This window comes from Rutilus rutilus (genome assembly GCF_951802725.1).
Source record: "Rutilus rutilus genome assembly, chromosome: 14".
Lineage (NCBI taxonomy): Eukaryota > Metazoa > Chordata > Actinopteri > Cypriniformes > Leuciscidae > Rutilus > Rutilus rutilus.
The window spans coordinates 29,093,257-29,110,804 of record NC_140219.1 but is presented as its reverse complement, the minus strand read 5'-3'; the positions used below and the strand labels follow the sequence as shown (position 1 = coordinate 29,110,804).

The following is a 17,548-nucleotide window of genomic DNA, read 5'->3' as shown; positions in this document are numbered from 1 at the left end:
GCATACATTAACTGATCTTGATGAAACTTCAGCAGTGTGTTCGTGGTAAGAGGCCGATCAGATGGATGTAGCTATTGTGAGTCAAAGTTATAGCGCCACCAACTGGCAGCAGGAAGTGTGTCACTTTCAACATGCTTTAGACAAAAGTGGGGGGGTTAGTTTTAACTACAGTAAAGAAAAAATAGTTTTTATATTGTTCTCATCAAGCCGGACAACTTTCTAATTTACATTCAATAGCTCTGGCCATCAGGAAGTCAGATATTTGGGTCTGAATGTGAATTTTTTTGCAAAATCAGCCTCTGAATTTTTAGCCACTCCTCTTAAACTATTTATTTTATTCGTACCAAACTTTTTCAGCATGATGAAACTACATTAAATATGCTAAGTTGTGAATGGATAATAAATATCTCAAACGGTTTTGCTACGGCGAGGGATTAATGTCCAAAAAGGAAACACAAAAAATCTTCTAAAAATGTAATTATATACCATTTATTTCTATATAAAAGTATACAAATATCACAACTAAACCCATTTTATTCTGTTTTTGCAATTCAAGAAGAATGAAAAAGTTAAAAACAGGCTATTTAGTGCTATTTGGTTCAACAAAAAAGCAAACATAGGGCTATACTGCCCTCTTGTGTCCAAAAGGACATCAAAATAGTATATAACACTTTTTACCAGGTAGGCCAATATTGTATTTAAATATACATTTATTAGGTATGTGTCTGAGGATATTTTCCCACCGGTTAATCGACGTGTGACACGAGTGGGTGCTTTTAAATCGCTAATATAAAAGTGAAAGTAAAAAAACGGACGTCCGCACGGACATTGATAATGGTGCACGTTGGAAAGAATGATACTTTTAAACATAACACTAAACCGCCATTAGGTGTCGCCAGGCGACCATCTTAATGAGCGAGTCATTGATTCATTCGTTCAAATGATTCGTTCCAATGACTGAGTCATTCATGATTGAGACAGATGTTTATGGATTGACCATTGAATCTTTGAGTCAAGCGATTCGTTTCAAAATGCTGAATCATTCAGTAATGAGAAAACAAGTTGCTGTGATCTTTGTTTAACTATTTTTGCTGCTGAAACAGAACAAAAACAGTCAATATTGCATCTAAAATGTAAGTGACTTAATTGTAACTGTTTATTAACCTGTTGTATGAAATCAATGTCACAGTTTCAATCGTGATTGTATTCAGGAAATAGTTGCCTACTCGTCAAGTGAGGTTGCTTAACTCTATCATATGTTATAAAATATATAAAAACTCCATATTTGTAATTTTTATAGTCAGTATGTTGTTAACTGGGTTGCTTTTTTGTGTGCTGCGCTCATTTGTTTACAATTCTCCTGGAGAAGCAGCATGAGCCTCAGCAGTGCAACCCCATTGATCAGTAATACATTTATTATTAACTGATGATTGCAACTTAAAATGAATGTAATGAAATTAGAATAATCTCTCGTTTTAGTGATTCCCAAGTTATTTTTTTGTTATTGACGTTCTAATCAGGCTATACTCTGGTCGGGCAAGTAAAATTCTCTTTCAGGTAGGCCTATTGTATTTATATATAAATATATTAGGGATGTGACTGTGATAACATTTTCCCACCGGTTAATCGACGTGTGACACCACTGAGCGCTTTTAAATCGCTAACTATAGTATACTATATACTAGTAAAATACAGACGTCCGCACAGACATTGATAATGGTGCGGAGTAGAGCGAGCATTTTCAATTTATTCCTATGGATGTAGGAATTAACTAAAACATTTTATTTATGTTTTTGTGTCCACTGTTCAACCGCAACCGCGTCACACACACACACACACACACATTCCAGAATTGCAATCTTGACATCGCAGCCTGTTCATTATAGCCCTAATACAATATAATAATAAAAATAGTCAACCTAACATAAACGAATTACACTGCTCTGTTTAAATAGTCAGTAGTACAATCTGTACCATTCACAGTAAGCAGAGCTCCACTGTGATGTTTCCAAGAACATTTTTGCGCGTGTGAAGAGGATGATTTTTTCCATCGATATTGGAACACGAGTGAAGTACAAAGCCTATAATAAAGAATAGTTTAGCATCCAAATACATCGCAAATATTGAAACATTTTGATTCTAATGAGAGGGTTACGTGAGACCAACACTGCTTACTTTCGTTTTTATTTTTACATTAAATTTAAAGGATTTGTTGTGGAATATTTTGGGTGTATCATAAAATCAGAATAAGGTAAAACAAGTAAAATTTTCTGTCTTATATTTATATATATATATATATACGTATATATATATATAAGTATATATATATATATATATATATATATATATATATATATGTATGTGTGTGTGTGTGTGTGTGTATATATAGATATTTATATACATATATATATATGTATATATATAGATATTTATATATATATATATATATATATATATATATATATATATATGAAGAGTTCAGATGCAAAAGCCTCTAAGTGCCATCTGAAATTTTCTTCTAGAATGATCATTTTTATCAAGCTCGTATATTTAAGTTCAGTAATTACACTTAAATGACAACTAATAGGTCATTTTCATTGCCATTTAAGTGAAATTACTGAACTTAATTATACGAGCTTGATAAAAATGATCATTCTAGAAGAAAATTTCAGATGGCACTTAGAGGCTTTTGCATCTGAACTCTTCATATATATATATATATATATATATATAAATATAGCTGCGAGCAGCGATGGAGGGCCAAAGCCGGTGGCACCGCCATCCCCGGTGCCTTTAGGTAACTAAAGGCACCGGGGTGGCGGTGCCACCGGCTTGGGCCCGCAATCGCTGCTCGCAGCTATATTTTATTATTATTATTATTATTATTATTATTTTGTCAACCTTTCGGGCACTTTTGGGGCTCTTAACATGCTCGAAAACTCTTGAAATTTTGCACACACGTCAGAACCCGCGGCCATCAGGGCCGGACTGAAGCTGGTACCCGGGCGTGGCAGGGGGGCTCGACAGCGCCCCCTGGAACGGGATCCGAACACGTGTCCATAAATCAAACACGCTTGCATATAATAATATGAAACTCGGTACACATATAGATCTCATCCGGCCGAACAACTTTCGTGCTCTAAGTTTTACGCCAGCCAAACAGGAAGTTGGCTATTTAGCGTTGTTTGGAAACGCATGCTGTGGAATTTAATGTACTCCTCCTAGGGAATTCATCGATTCGCCTCCAAACTCGGTGTGCATGAAGTCAAGACATTGAGGATGCTAAATTGCGGACGGAATTTTGATATCTCGAACGGTTTGGCCGTGGCGATGAAACGAATTTATGGCGAAAAAATGAAACAGGAAGTGTGTTATAACTTCTGCATACATTAACTGATCTTGATGAAACTTCAGCAGTGTGTTCGTTGTAAGAGGCCGATCGCACAGATGTGACTATTGTGAGTCAAAGTTATAGCGCCACCAACAGGCAGCAGGAAGTACATCACTTTCAAAATGCTTTGAAATCAGTGTCTTATTTTTACCCGATTTGCTTCAAACTTTATGTGTACAATGTAGACACACGGCAGATGTAAACCTGTGAAAGGATTATTGATATCTTAGATACTGTTGCCGTGGCAACGCATCAAACTTTAATATTCTTTTTTGATGCTTTTGAGACTCTTAACATACTTGAAATTGCATGAAACTCAACAGACACATCACATTTATTAGCCAGTAGACATGTGCAAAGTTTCAGAAACGGGGGTGGTGGAATGGCTCAGTAGCGCCACCTTTAGTCAAAAATGGGGGTTTAGTTTTTCCTAGAATCACAAAACTTGGTATGTGTATTGTTCTCATCAAGACGGACAACTTTCTAATTTACATGAACCATCTCCGACCAACAGGAAGAGAGATATTTTGGTTTGAATGTGGATTTTCTGAAGAATTTTCTCTCCCTCTCTCTGTGTCTGTGTGTGTGTGAGGGGAGGGGGGGATTTGACTATTGCTTTTATATTGTTAATCAAGGTTTCAGGGGCTTTTGGGGTCCTTAACGTGCTCAAAAACTCTTGAAACTTTGCACACAGGTCAGAACCCACGGCCATCAGGGCCGGGCTGAAGCTGGTACCCGGGCGTGGCTGGGGGGCTCAACAGCGCCCCCTTGAACGGGGTTCTAAAACTTGATCCATATATCAAACACGCTCGCATGAATTAATATGAAACTCGGTACACATATAGATCTCATCGGGCCGAACAACTTTACCCCGGTCAAGTTTTACGCCAGCCCAACAGGAAGTCGGCTATTATGGGTTGTTTGGAAAACGCTTGCTGTGGAATGTGAAATACTCCTCCTAGAAAATTCACCGTGTCCCCTTCAAACTCGGTGTGCATGTAGTCAAGACTTTGAGGATGCTAAATTGCGGACGGATTTTTGATCTCTCGAACGGTTTGGCTGTGGCGAGGAATCGAATTTATGGCGAGAAAAGAGAAACACGGAAGTGGAATAACTTCTGCATACATTAACTGATCTTGATGAAACTTCAGCAGTGTGTTCGTGGTAAGAGGCCGATCAGATGGATGTAGCTATTGTGAGTCAAAGTTATAGCGCCACCAACTGGCTGCAGGAAGTGTGTCACTTTCAACATGCTTTTGACAAAAGTGGGGGGGTTACTTTTAACTACAGTAAAGAAAAAATTGTTTCTATATTGATCTCATCAAGCCGGACAACTTTCTAATTTACATTCAATAGCTCTGGCCATCAGGAAGTCAGATATTTTGGTCTGAATGTGAATTTTTTTGCAAAATCAGCCTCTGAATTTTTAGCCACTCCTCTTAAACTATTTATTTTATTCGTACCAAACTTTTTCAACATGATGAAACTACATTAAATATGCTAAATTGTGAATGGATAATAAATATCTCAAACGGTTTTGCTATGGCGAGGGATTAAAGTAAAAATCTTCTAAAAATGTAATTATATACCATTTATTTCTATATAAAAGTATACAAATATCACAACTAAACCCATTTTATTCTGTTTTTGCAATTCAAGAAGAATGAAAAAGTTAAAAACAGGCTATTTAGTGCTATTTGGTTCAACAAAAAAGCAAACATAGGGCTATACTGCCCTCTTGTGTCCAAAAGGACATCAAAATAGTATATAAAACTTTTTACCAGGTAGGCCAATATTGTATTTAAATATACATTTATTAGGTATGTGTCTGAGGATATTTTCCCACCGGTTAATCGACGTGTGACACGAGTGGGTGCTTTTAAATCGCTAATATAATAGTGAAAGAAAAATAATGATAATGTTGCACACATAAATCACACACATGTGGGAAAGAATGATGCTTTTAAACAACACTAAACCGCCATTAGGTGTCGCCAGGCATCCATCTTAATAAGCGAGTCATTGATTCATTCGTTCAAACGATTCGTTCGAATGAGTCGATCATGATTAAGACAGATGTTTATGGATTGATCATTCAATCTTTGAGTCAACTGATTCGTTAAAAATGCTGAATCGTTCAGTTATGAGAAAACACGTGATGCGTGATGGTTCTGCCGTGATATTTGTTTAACTATTTTCGCTGCTGAAACAGAACAAAAACAGTCAACATTGCATCTAAAATGTAAGTGACTTAATTGTAACTGTTTATTAACCTGTTGTATGAAATCTAGGGGTGGGAGAAAAAATTGATTCTTAGATGCATCGCGATGCGGACGTGGACGATTCTGAATCGATTCACAAATGTCAAAAAATCGATTCTCTGAAAAAATATTTTTCTAATAACGTAATATTGACGGAAGGCAAAAGGCGGAACTCTAAGCGGACGTGCGTGCAGTCTGTGGCGCGCACATAACAGAGAAGTTTCTTCTGCTCACCAAGGCTGCATTTATTTGATTAAAAATACAAACAAAAACAGTAATATTGTAAAATAGTATTCCAAATTAAAACAGCTGCTTTCTATTTTAATATATTTTAAACTGTTATTTATTCCTGTGATCAAAGCTGAGTTTTCAGCATCATTACTCCAGTCGTCACTGTCACATGATCCTTTAGAAATTATTCTAATATGATGATTGATACTCAAGAAACATTCATTATTATTTTAAATGTCGAAAACAGTTGTGTACAGTCTTTGATGAATAGAAAGTTCAAAAGAACAGCATTTATCTGAAATCTAAAGCTTTTGTAACGTTAAACACTACCGCTCAAAAGTTTGTGGTTAGTAATAATTAAAATTTTATTTTTGGGGGAAAGAAATAAAATAAATCAGTACTTTTATTTATGAAGGATGAGTTAAACTGATCAACAGTTACAGTAAAGACATTTATAATGTTAAAAATATATATATTTGAAATATATGCTGTTCTTTTGAACTTTACATTCATCAAAGCATTTTGAAAAAAAAAAAAATCTGTACACAACTGTTTTCAACATTGAAAATAATAATGAATATTTATTGAGCATCAATCATCATATTAGTATGATTTCTGAAGGATCATGTGACACTGAAGACTGGAGTAATGATGCTGAAAACTCAACTTTGATCACAGAAATGAATTACTATGTAAAATATTTTAAAATTGAAAACAGCTGTTTTAAATTGGAATAATATTTCACAATATTACTGTTTTTGTTTGTATTTTTAATCAATAAATGCAGCCTTGGTGAGCAGAAGAGACTTCTCCTAAAAACATTAAAAATCTTACTGACCCCAAACTTTTGAACAATAATATATATATATATATATATATATATATATATATATATATATATACATACATATATATATATGTATGTGTGTGTATGTATGTATGTATGTATGTATGTATGTATATATATATATATATATATATATATATATATATATATATATATATATATATAAATATAGCTGCGAGCAGCGATGGAGGGCCAAAGCCGGCGGTACCGCCACCCCGGTGCCTTTAGGTAACTAAAGGCACCGGGGTTGCGGTGCCACCGGCTTGGGCCCGTAATCGCTGCTCGCAGCTATATTTATTATTATTATTATTATTATTATTAAAGACATGCTTTAATTAATTATTAGGTGACGGTCCATAGGCAACTAAAAACAAACAAATATTCAGCAAACAATAAATAGGTTGCAATATGGAATTAATTGTGCAGGGCTTTCACTCTGAGGTTGAGTTACCAAGTGATGAGCATAAATCCTCTTTTGTGTCCTTGTGTGTGTGAGAGAGAGAGTGAATGCATACAGTACTTACATCTGCTGTGTTTACGTGAATACTCGACTTGGCATTTTGAAATATTTCTGTGTTTATTTGGCCGTTTAGGCGCGTAACCGAAGACAAAGGCTACTATGCTTGTCCGTCTTGCGCTCGGAGCGCGCGCACAGCATCCTGTCAGTAGAATTCAGTTCTCTTTCGCAACTTATCGCGCTTTTAATATTTATTTTCAATATAAAGCACATCCTGTTCTTTTCTTTCTCATTCATTCATGTTTTATTAATAATAACTTTAAACAGAATCGTCAACTGAAATCTGCGCGGATTATCAAAAATGCGACACATTTATAGGACATAAAGGGTCTCTGAGGCAAAAGTGAAAGTACCAGCGGCCAGCGGGTGAAATGTCTCTTTGCGCAGCAAAGCACCCGTTTCAATAAAATGATACTGTATATTAAAGTTTATAAAGCCTACTTTTACATTTTCGCTGCTGTTCTAGAATGGCTTTCGCCAGCTTGAATCCCAGTGCAGGAGCTGTAGGTTACCAGAAACGTAAGTGGTTAGTTGATTGCTGTGGTGACTCGTGACACTTGCGAACAGCACTGAACACGCACTTTTGCCGGTACAACTTTAATATTATTATTATCATAAACTTTTCATTAACTTCAGTAGGCTGTACTACAACAAGGGAATTGTAATTGGCTGCTTTTTCTGCAGAGAGCCAATCTCTGTTGATGTGTCTTAATTGTTTCATCGATGGTTTGTTGGTAAAGGGTGAGAGACCTCGCGAGCCACATGATTTTTGCCAAAGAGCCAGATGTGGCTCGCGAGCCATAGGTTCCCGACCACTGCTCTAGAGTGTTACCAATCCTATTCCAATCAGCATAACTATTCAAAGAATGGGACAGAGGCTCCAAGAGTCATTAAAGACAAAAGGTGAGAGTCTCAGTAATCTGACTCATTTGGTACAATAAAGAGAGCAGGACTGGCAGGAATCTCTTGTTGGAAACTTTGCTTAAAGCTGATATCATCATAATCTTAAAGCGATCACCTCGCTTTTTTTCTTATCAGTGTGAAAGAGACTCAAATAACTCTGTCGATTTTTGTCATACAGCCAAGTGTTATACATCATTCAAAACTGTTAAATGTCTACTTTTATTTGTGTGCACTCATATAATAATAATATAATAATAATAATAATAATAATACATTTTATTTGTGGGTGCCTTTCATAGTACTCAACGACACCTTACAGATTAAAACAGTTAAAATACATTTCAAGGAGGCAATACAGTAAAAAACAAAACAAGACACAATGTAAAGAATAAGAAAAAAAAATAGAATAGAGAAAAAAGAAAAAGGAGCAGTTAAACATGAAGCCGGTTGAAGGTGAAGTTATGTGGGATAGGCTTTTCGAAATAAGTGGGTTTTGAGCAAAGTTTTAAAAGAGGATAGGGACTCAGTCATACGGATGAATAAAGGGAGAGAGTTCCAAAGGTGAGGTGCACAATAGCTAAAGGCTCTAAAACCCATAGTGGACATGCGGGCAAAAGGAATGGAAAGTAGTGAGGCAGAAGAGGATCGGAGAGTTCGGGAAGGGTTGTAAGGCTGAAGTAGTTCAGAGAGATAAGGAGGAGCAAGATTATGGAGAGCTTTGAAAGTAAGGAGAAGAATTTTAAAATCTATACGATATTTGACAGGGAGCCAGTGCAGTTGCTTTAGAAGTGGAGTTATGTGTTCAGAGACAGGGGTTCTGGTGATAATACGGGCAGCAGAGTTTATAATAAAAACAAAATGTTGTGCTTTCTGTTATGCGCGACAGAAAATTAACTGTAAACTCAGCGAATACTTGCCACACATACATGAGATATATCTTTAGAAAGCTTGACGTGCCTATATTTTAAATGATGTAAATCATATCAAAAAACAAATATTCTCTGTTTAAGTAATCCATATGAAAGCAACGAGAGGTCCAGTTTCTCAAGCGCCTGCTCATTAACTGTAATGTGACCACAGCCACGCGCACAAGCGATTCACATGCAAATAGTCCACGTGAAGCAATGCTGATAAGAAAAAAAGCGAGGTGATCGCTTTAAGATTATGATCACGCCCTCATCACCTAAAAAAAAAAACGTCATCATTCCTCTGCTTTTCATTGAGTTTGGAAGATAAGATTTGAAGATAAGCTTTTTAAGGTAAGAAATGCATTCCACTTATAATAGTTATCATGTTATTGTTGCATAAACTTCACATTGTACTAGTTGAACTGGTGCCAGACTAAAATGTATGGAATCGACGGAAACATGTTGAAATATGAAGTATAGACAGGTAGGCAACCTTTCAATGCTAAATAAATATACTTGTACAACACGAGGGTCTTTTTATGCTCAATAATATAAAACACAGCATGATATAAAAGTAGTATGAGTGTTTACACTAACATGATGAATATTATAATGTTTAGACCGATGTTTACTATGAAAAATACTGTGTTTGTGGATATCTGCTCAAACGTAGATGTTTATAATGTGGTAACAATAATGTTTCACATGAGGAGCGGCTCGATCACTTCAGTAAATGGTCTCTGCACGCGCTGTGAGTTTGGGTCACTCGCATTTGAAAAGCAAACGTGCCAAACATTAGGCTACATGTTTTTACTCCAATCTCATTTCATAATGTCATAACGAATGAAAACATTTAAAGTAACATAAGATAATCCATTTATGTTTCTCTAGTGTAGTGTACCGAAGTGTTCCATTTTAATGATTTATCGTTATAGGCCGCCTGCATTTCTGTAAAGTAAAATTATTATTGTTATTATTACTATATACAGCCCTAAAAGTATATGCCTACAAGGCACAACAAACCTGCTATTCATTAAATATTTTTTGTAAATTTTAAATCGCAATTTTAACCAGAAAAATCACACTTTGATTTTCTTCCCCAAATCTTGCAGCCCTATAGTTTCTCTTGATATCAGCATGTTCACAGTTGTTTTTTATTTTTGTTTTACAGGGACCAGATGCCACTGAAGAGTCCAGCTGACTTAAACATTCACATGAGTCTTTGTACATGAACATGGTAAACTGAAAAAGCAAACACCTTGGAAGTGACAGGTCTGTTGTTTGGAAGTGACAGGTATGTGCTGTTTCAGGAATGGCACAAAGTCTCTCTATTTTCTCTCAACCATTTTGCTCAATAATGTGCTTTTTTGTCCTTCGTTATATATCTTTGGATTATGTTGTGTTGTAAATAAATATAGGGCCTAAACAATCAAAAGGCCATTCTGTTAAACTCTCCACATTCTTTGTTCTGGTTCCCTTCACAGTCCCACCTGATAGGACCATAAGAGGAGGATCTTTGTCTTCCAAGGTGTGAAACACATCAATATTCATGATGATTCACGCCCTCCTCGCATACAGCTTTCTTACACAAAACATGTCGTACAAATTTGAAATCAATATTTTGTTTTATGTGAATGAGTGGGCAGGATGATTTTCACATAGTTTATAAGCAAAAAATCTACACTATAAGATACAAATTTCAAAAGTCTTGTGAACAAATAATCAGTATGGGTTTTATGGCCTTATTTCAGTGACAATTTCTTTTCACAAACCACGCATAAACATCTTTTTTTTTTTCAAACCTACAAACTTTTACATACATGCTGCTCACATATTATTGTAGCAGAGTATTAATATTCAGTATTTGCTGAATACAGTGCAATCAGACTTTAGCCACGAAAGTGTTACAAGTAACAGATATAAGCACAAATGTCAGAGCATGTCAGGAACACCTCCAGGGCCCAGAAAACACCTCAGACCCCAGAGGGTTAAACAGATTCTTAAATTTGTAATCCCATATTAGTCTATATTTAATGCACTGCAAAATAACTGTTTATTTTAACTGTAATCTGTCATTATTAAATTATTATTTTTATTATTATATACAAAAGTTTTTAATTCAAGAGCAAGAGAAGTTATTCATTCAATCAATCAACACTGAGCTAAACTGATCTGAATGAGGACACTATTATATTCTGTAGAGATGATTTTATTGCTGAAATTGAAGTTGTTTCATAATTGCTGAATTTGCAACATTAATATGGTTCATTTCCTTTTTTTACTTATTTTTATTATTATTTATTAATGTGAAGCTGCTTTAAAACATCTATACAAAAGCACTAAATAAATAAATGTGACTCAAAATTTGACTTGTTGAATTGCTTTCAGCAGTATGGCACACAAAGATTTCTCAACTCAGGTGACAGAAGTTCAGTAGAGAAATAGGCTGGCACTATTAAGCCATATCTAATAACATCACAGGAGGCGAGCTGGCTGGAGTCGGCTGTCCTCTCAGTGTACTGACATGGAGATGCAATGATGTTTTGTTTGTAAGAATAAACCAAGTGAAGCAGCATCAGCACACTACACCTTATCCATGTCTAAAACGTCACTCAATAGCCCACCATGAAATACTAAAGAATCGCTGATCGATTGCTCCTGTCTGCCTCGCTGCCTGCTGTGAGTGTGTTTGCCTCGGTGCTGTAAGCTCCGTCTTAGCCTCGTATTTCTTTGTTTTGAACCATCATTTACTACAATTTGTAGTTGTTTATACTAAATACAGCTTACCCAACATCTCAGATTGACATCGCTAGCTTCCGTTACTACTAACACAACACGCTAATTCGCTACTGCTAGCCTGTTAACGCGCCACCCGTGCGCTCAGCTGTTTTATATATTTATTTTTTTCTCTCGCGCGCTCGCGCCTTTGAGTTCATAAAAGCTCAGGTAAGTAATAATCAGTCAACAAACACGGTGAGTAATGTCTTGTCCTGTTATTGTCACCTGCACTTCATGTCACATGTTTAGCATAGACTTCTCTGTTGGCAATGTAGGATTTATATGTGATAAATGTAAGGAGACAGTTAGGCTGACAGAGAAGATTTCAGAATTAGAGACACGCATCCAAACTTTAATTGAGGATAGTAAGAGTGCTAGAGCTTTAGATACTATTTTGGATGCGCCTAGCATAGTGAACTCTTTACATGATTCGGTTCCAGCTGAAGTAGTGCCTGAGCAGCCGGGCAAATGGGTGACAGTGAGGGATCGCTCTAGTCGCGGATCAAAAAACCACTCTTCCGTTCCGATTACCACAACAAATCGATTTGCCCCGCTCAGTGAAACACCCACTGAGAATTCTGTTGATTGTGCCCTAGTAATTGGTGATTCGATCACACGGAACGTGAAAATAGAGACACCAGCGAACATAGTCACATGTTTGCCGGGAGCCAGAGCGCCTGACATCAAAGCAAATTTAAAAGTGCTGGCTAATGCTAATCGTAAATTCTCTAAGATCATTATTCATGTCGGCACTAATGATGTTCGACTCCGCCAGTCGGAGATCACCAAAATTAATATTAAAGAGGTGTGTGAACTTGCAAGTACGATGTCAGGCACTGTAATTTGCTCTGGCCCCCTTCCTGTTCGCAGGAGTGATGAGATAGTTAGTAGATTGTGTTCACTGAATCGCTGGCTGTCTGAGTGGTGTCCGTGTAATAATATAGAATTCATAGACAATTGGAAAAGTTTTTGGGGCAAACCTGACCTGTTGAAAAGAGATGGTATTCACCCCTCCTGGGATGGTGCTGCTCTTCTATCTAGTAATATGGCTCATAGTCTTAGAGCTCAAACATGACAAATTGGGCACCAGGTCAGGAAGCAGACAGACTGGCTAAACCAACCGTCTGCTAGCGGCCTCGCGTCACCCAGGTCAGATAAATCCCATCACATAGAGCCTCTTTCACCTAGCTATCATCATATAGAGACTGTGTCTGTTCCCCGATTTTGGAAATCCAAAAAATGTTTAAACCTATCTAAGGTTAAAAATTTAATTGATGTTCAACAAATAAAAAACAGCTATAATACAGATGAGCAAATGATAAAGCTTGGGTTGCTGAATATTCGATCGCTTACTTCAAAAGCACTCATTGTTAATGATATGATTTCAGATAATAACCTAGATGTGCTGTGTTTGACAGAAACCTGGCTAAAACCAAGCGATTACATTACTTTAAATGAGTCCACCCCGCAAGATTACTGTTATAAACATGAACCCCGTCTGAAACGCAAAGGGGGTGGTGTTGCTGTAATTTATAGTAATATTTTCAAAACCACTAAGAAATCAAGTTTCGAATATAATTCTTTTGAAGTGTTAGTGCTTAATGTAAAAATATATAGTAAAAATGATAAATCACGTTTGAGATGTGTGCTGGCTACTGTATACAGGCCACCAGGGCACCATACAGACTTTATCAAAGAATTTGCGGACTTTCTATCAGAGTTAGTATTGGCTGCAGATAAAGTACTAATTGTTGGTGATTTTAATATACACATCGATAATGAAAAAGATGCATTGGGTTTGGCATTTAAAGACATTGTAAACTCAATTGGAGTTAGACAACACGTGTCAGGACCTACTCATCGTCGTAATCATACTCTAGATCTAATATTATCACACGGAATAGATGTTGATGCCGTTGAAATTCTGCAGCAGAGCGATGACATCTCAGATCATTATCTAGTCTCGTGTAAATTACATTTAGCCAAGGCTGCAAAGCCGACTCCGTGTTACAAATATGTTAGACCTATCACTTCTGCTACTAAAGATTGCTTTATTAATAATCTTCCTGACCAGTTTCATCATCTCAGCATCTCAGATAGCTTAGAAAAACTTGATATTGCAACAGAAACTTTTAACTCTCTCTTTTCCAGCACTTTAGACACAGTTGCTCCTTTGCGCTTAAAGAAGATTAAAGAAAATAATCCAACGCCGTGGTACAACGAGCACACTCGGGCCCTTAAGAGAGCAGCCAGAAAAATGGAGCGCAACTGGAAGAAAACAAAATTAGAGGTATTTCGCATTTCATGGAAAGAGAGCTCGATTGCTTACAGAGAGGCTTTAAAAGCTGCTAGATCTGCTTATTTTTCAAACCTATTAGAAGAAAATAAACATAATCCTAGGTATTTATTTGAAACAGTGGCTAAACTAACGAAAAAGAAAGCTTCAAACACAGAAGTTTCCAAGCAGCACAGCAGTAATGACTTTATGAACTTCTTCACTTATAAGATTGATAATATCAGGGACAAAATTATAACTATGCAACCGTCTACTACAGTATCGCATCAGGCAGTGCATTGTAGTCTCCCTGAGGAAAAATTTGATTCATTCATTGCTATAGGAGAGGAAGAATTTACTAAACTCGTTAAATCATCTAAATCTACAACATGTATGTTAGACCCTATACCGACTAAGCTACTGAAAGAGATGCTTCCAGAGGTCATAGATCCTCTTCTTAATATCATTAATTCCTCTTTGTCTCTAGGATACGTACCAAAAAACTTTAAGCTGGCTTTGATTAAACCGCTTGTTAAAAAAATGCAACTTGATCCTTCAGAATTAGTCAATTACAGGCCGATCTCGAATCTACCTTTTCTGTCAAAGATACTAGAAAAGGCAGTATCTTCACAACTATGTTCCTTTCTAGAAAGAAATGATATCTGCGAGGATTTTCAGTCCGGATTTAGACCATACCATAGTACTGAGACTGCTCTCGTTAGAGTCACAAATGATTTGCTCTTATCATCCGATCGTGGTTGTGTCTCTCTATTAGTGTTACTCGATCTTAGTGCTGCGTTTGACACCATTGACCACAACATTCTTTTAAATAGACTAGAAAACTATGTTGGCATTAGTGGAATTGCACTAGCATGGTTTAAATCATACTTATCTGACCGTTATCAGTTTGTAGCAGTAAATGAAGAGATGTCTTATCAATCACAAGTTCAGTATGGCGTACCACAGGGCTCAGTACTAGGACCGCTGCTGTTCACTCTGTACATGCTACCCTTAGGAGATATCATTAGGAAACATGGCATTAGCTTTCACTGTTATGCCGACGATACTCAGCTCTATATTTCTTCAAAACCTAACGAAACTTACCAATTCACTAAATTAACAGAATGCATAGCTGATATAAAAAACTGGATGACTCGTAATTTCCTACTTCTAAATTCTGAAAAAACAGAGATTCTAATTATTGGACAAAAAACTTCCTCACGTAATAACCTAGAATACTGTCTAACACTTGATTGCTGCTCTGTTAAGTCTTCGTCGTCGGTTAGGAACCTGGGTGTGCTCTTTGATACCAATCTTTCATTTGAAAGTCACGTGTCTAGTATCTGTAAAACCGCATTTTTCCATCTTAAAAATATATCTAAATTACGCCATATGCTCTCATTGACAAATGCGGAACAATTAGTCCATGCGTTCATGACCTCAAGGCTAGATTATTGTAATGCTCTACTGGGTGGTTGCCCTGCACGCTTAATAAACAAACTACAGCTGGTTCAAAACGCAGCAGCTCGAGTTCTTACCAGAACCAGGAAGTATGACCATATTAGCCCGGTTCTGTCAAAACTGCACTGGCTCCCTATTAAACATCGCATCAATTTTAAAATATTGCTGATTACTTACAAAGCACTAAATGGTTTAGCTCCGCAGTACTTGAGCGAGCTCTTAACGCATTATACTCCTTCACGTCTATTGCGATCTCAAAATTCCGGCCAGTTGATAATACCTAGAATATCTAAATCGACTGCTGGCGGTAGATCCTTTTCCTATTTAGCACCAAAACTTTGGAACAGTCTTCCTACCATTGTCCGGGAAGCAGACACACTCTGTCAGTTCAAATCTAGATTAAAGACACATCTCTTTGACATAGCGTTCACATAATACATTATAGACTTCTATAATTCAATATTAGGCTGCATAGATTAGGTCAGCTGGATCCGGGAACACTTCCCATAAATCCTGATGTACTTGTTACATCATGAGAAGAATGGCATCTACGCTAATTTTAGTGTCTTTGTTTATCCCAAGGTTTTCCCGCAGCCTGCCGGATCCAGGCCGTTTCCAGATCTGATGAAGGACCTTCGCCTGGACCCGATGACAACGCAGTGCTGAAGGGCCAACTAGTCTCTCCCTATGGAGGATCCCTTTCCCACTCTACAGATAACGCGTCGTCGGGAAAACTCAATTTGCGTATCTACCCCGAATTGATAAAATAAAATAAAATTCTGAATCAAAACTATAAGGAAACACCAGTAATTTGTTTAGGTTTGGTTTGTAGGGAATTCCAAACCTGCACACATATATTCAAACGCACATAACTATAGAACCCGTTCTTAATGCGCATCTGAACGCCATCAGCGTTTCTCACAGGTTCGCTAAAGTCTGTGTAGAGAGAATGGTGTCGTCTTGGCGGCCCTAATTTAAAAACAAATGATCGTTGCGACGGAAGCGAATCAATCAAAACTAACTTTAGCTGGAAAATAACTTTATTAAAGAACCGCTATAAAGCCAAAACAATCTTACGTTATATTATACATTTATCTCTGTGAAGCTGCTTTGAGACAATCTACATTGTTAAAAGCGCTATATAAATGAAAATGACTTGACTTGACTTGACTAAAGAATATTTTGATTATTTTAATGGCATATTATATAAATAAATACAATTAAATATTGTGGCAAGAAGCTAATTTGTACTTCTCAAGAAGTTGTCATTAAGTGTGTTTACATGCACCCTCATAATGCAATTATAAGGGGGATTTTGGCAATATTGCAATTAAACTTGCATCAAAATCTGATACGACAAGCATATTATATAATATATTTTAATCACAGTTTAAATACGATTAATTTCATCCTACTAAGAGAAACGATGTTAAGTTGATATTTTAGTCACTGGCTTGATTTACTGATGCATTAACAGTATTGAACGATTTTGAGAGAGAGATTATCTGTCTGAACTTGAACAATTACACATCAGAAATTCACATAACCCACTGGTTCTTCAGAGGCTCGGATGAAGGAACTAAAAAAATACTTTTGTGTTCATTTGTACATCCAAACATTGAGCAACTGCCATCCTTCGGTCGTTTGCAAGCCATGATGTCTCTCGAGGAAAAAACAATATTGCGCTTGCGTAGCTCATTTTCTCATGGGCGGGCCAAATTCTCTTTGCGGGCAAAGCAGAGAAAGGGGAGGTAACCTTTCCCCTTATGACGACAAAAGGGGAAGCTTCCAGATTCGCCCGTCTGAGCTTTCATTTTCTCAAAGGCGAAGCAGGATACCCAGGGCTTGGTTTACACCAATCACAATTTCTAGCCACCGGGGGACCATAGGCAGGCTAGGGGACAGGGCCTGAAATTAACACCCGACCACGCGCCAAATGCGGGTGAATTTAGCAATTGGCGGGTAAAACTGTCAAT

The 17,548-nt window shown here is 36.9% G+C and overlaps 1 protein-coding gene across 1 annotated transcript in view; it reads right to left on the bottom strand.

The window, feature by feature from the left end:
- Nucleotides 1–17,548, bottom strand: part of il1rapl2 (interleukin 1 receptor accessory protein-like 2) — a 450,518-nt gene that overhangs the window by 401,579 nt on the left and 31,391 nt on the right. The window lies entirely within an intron of this gene.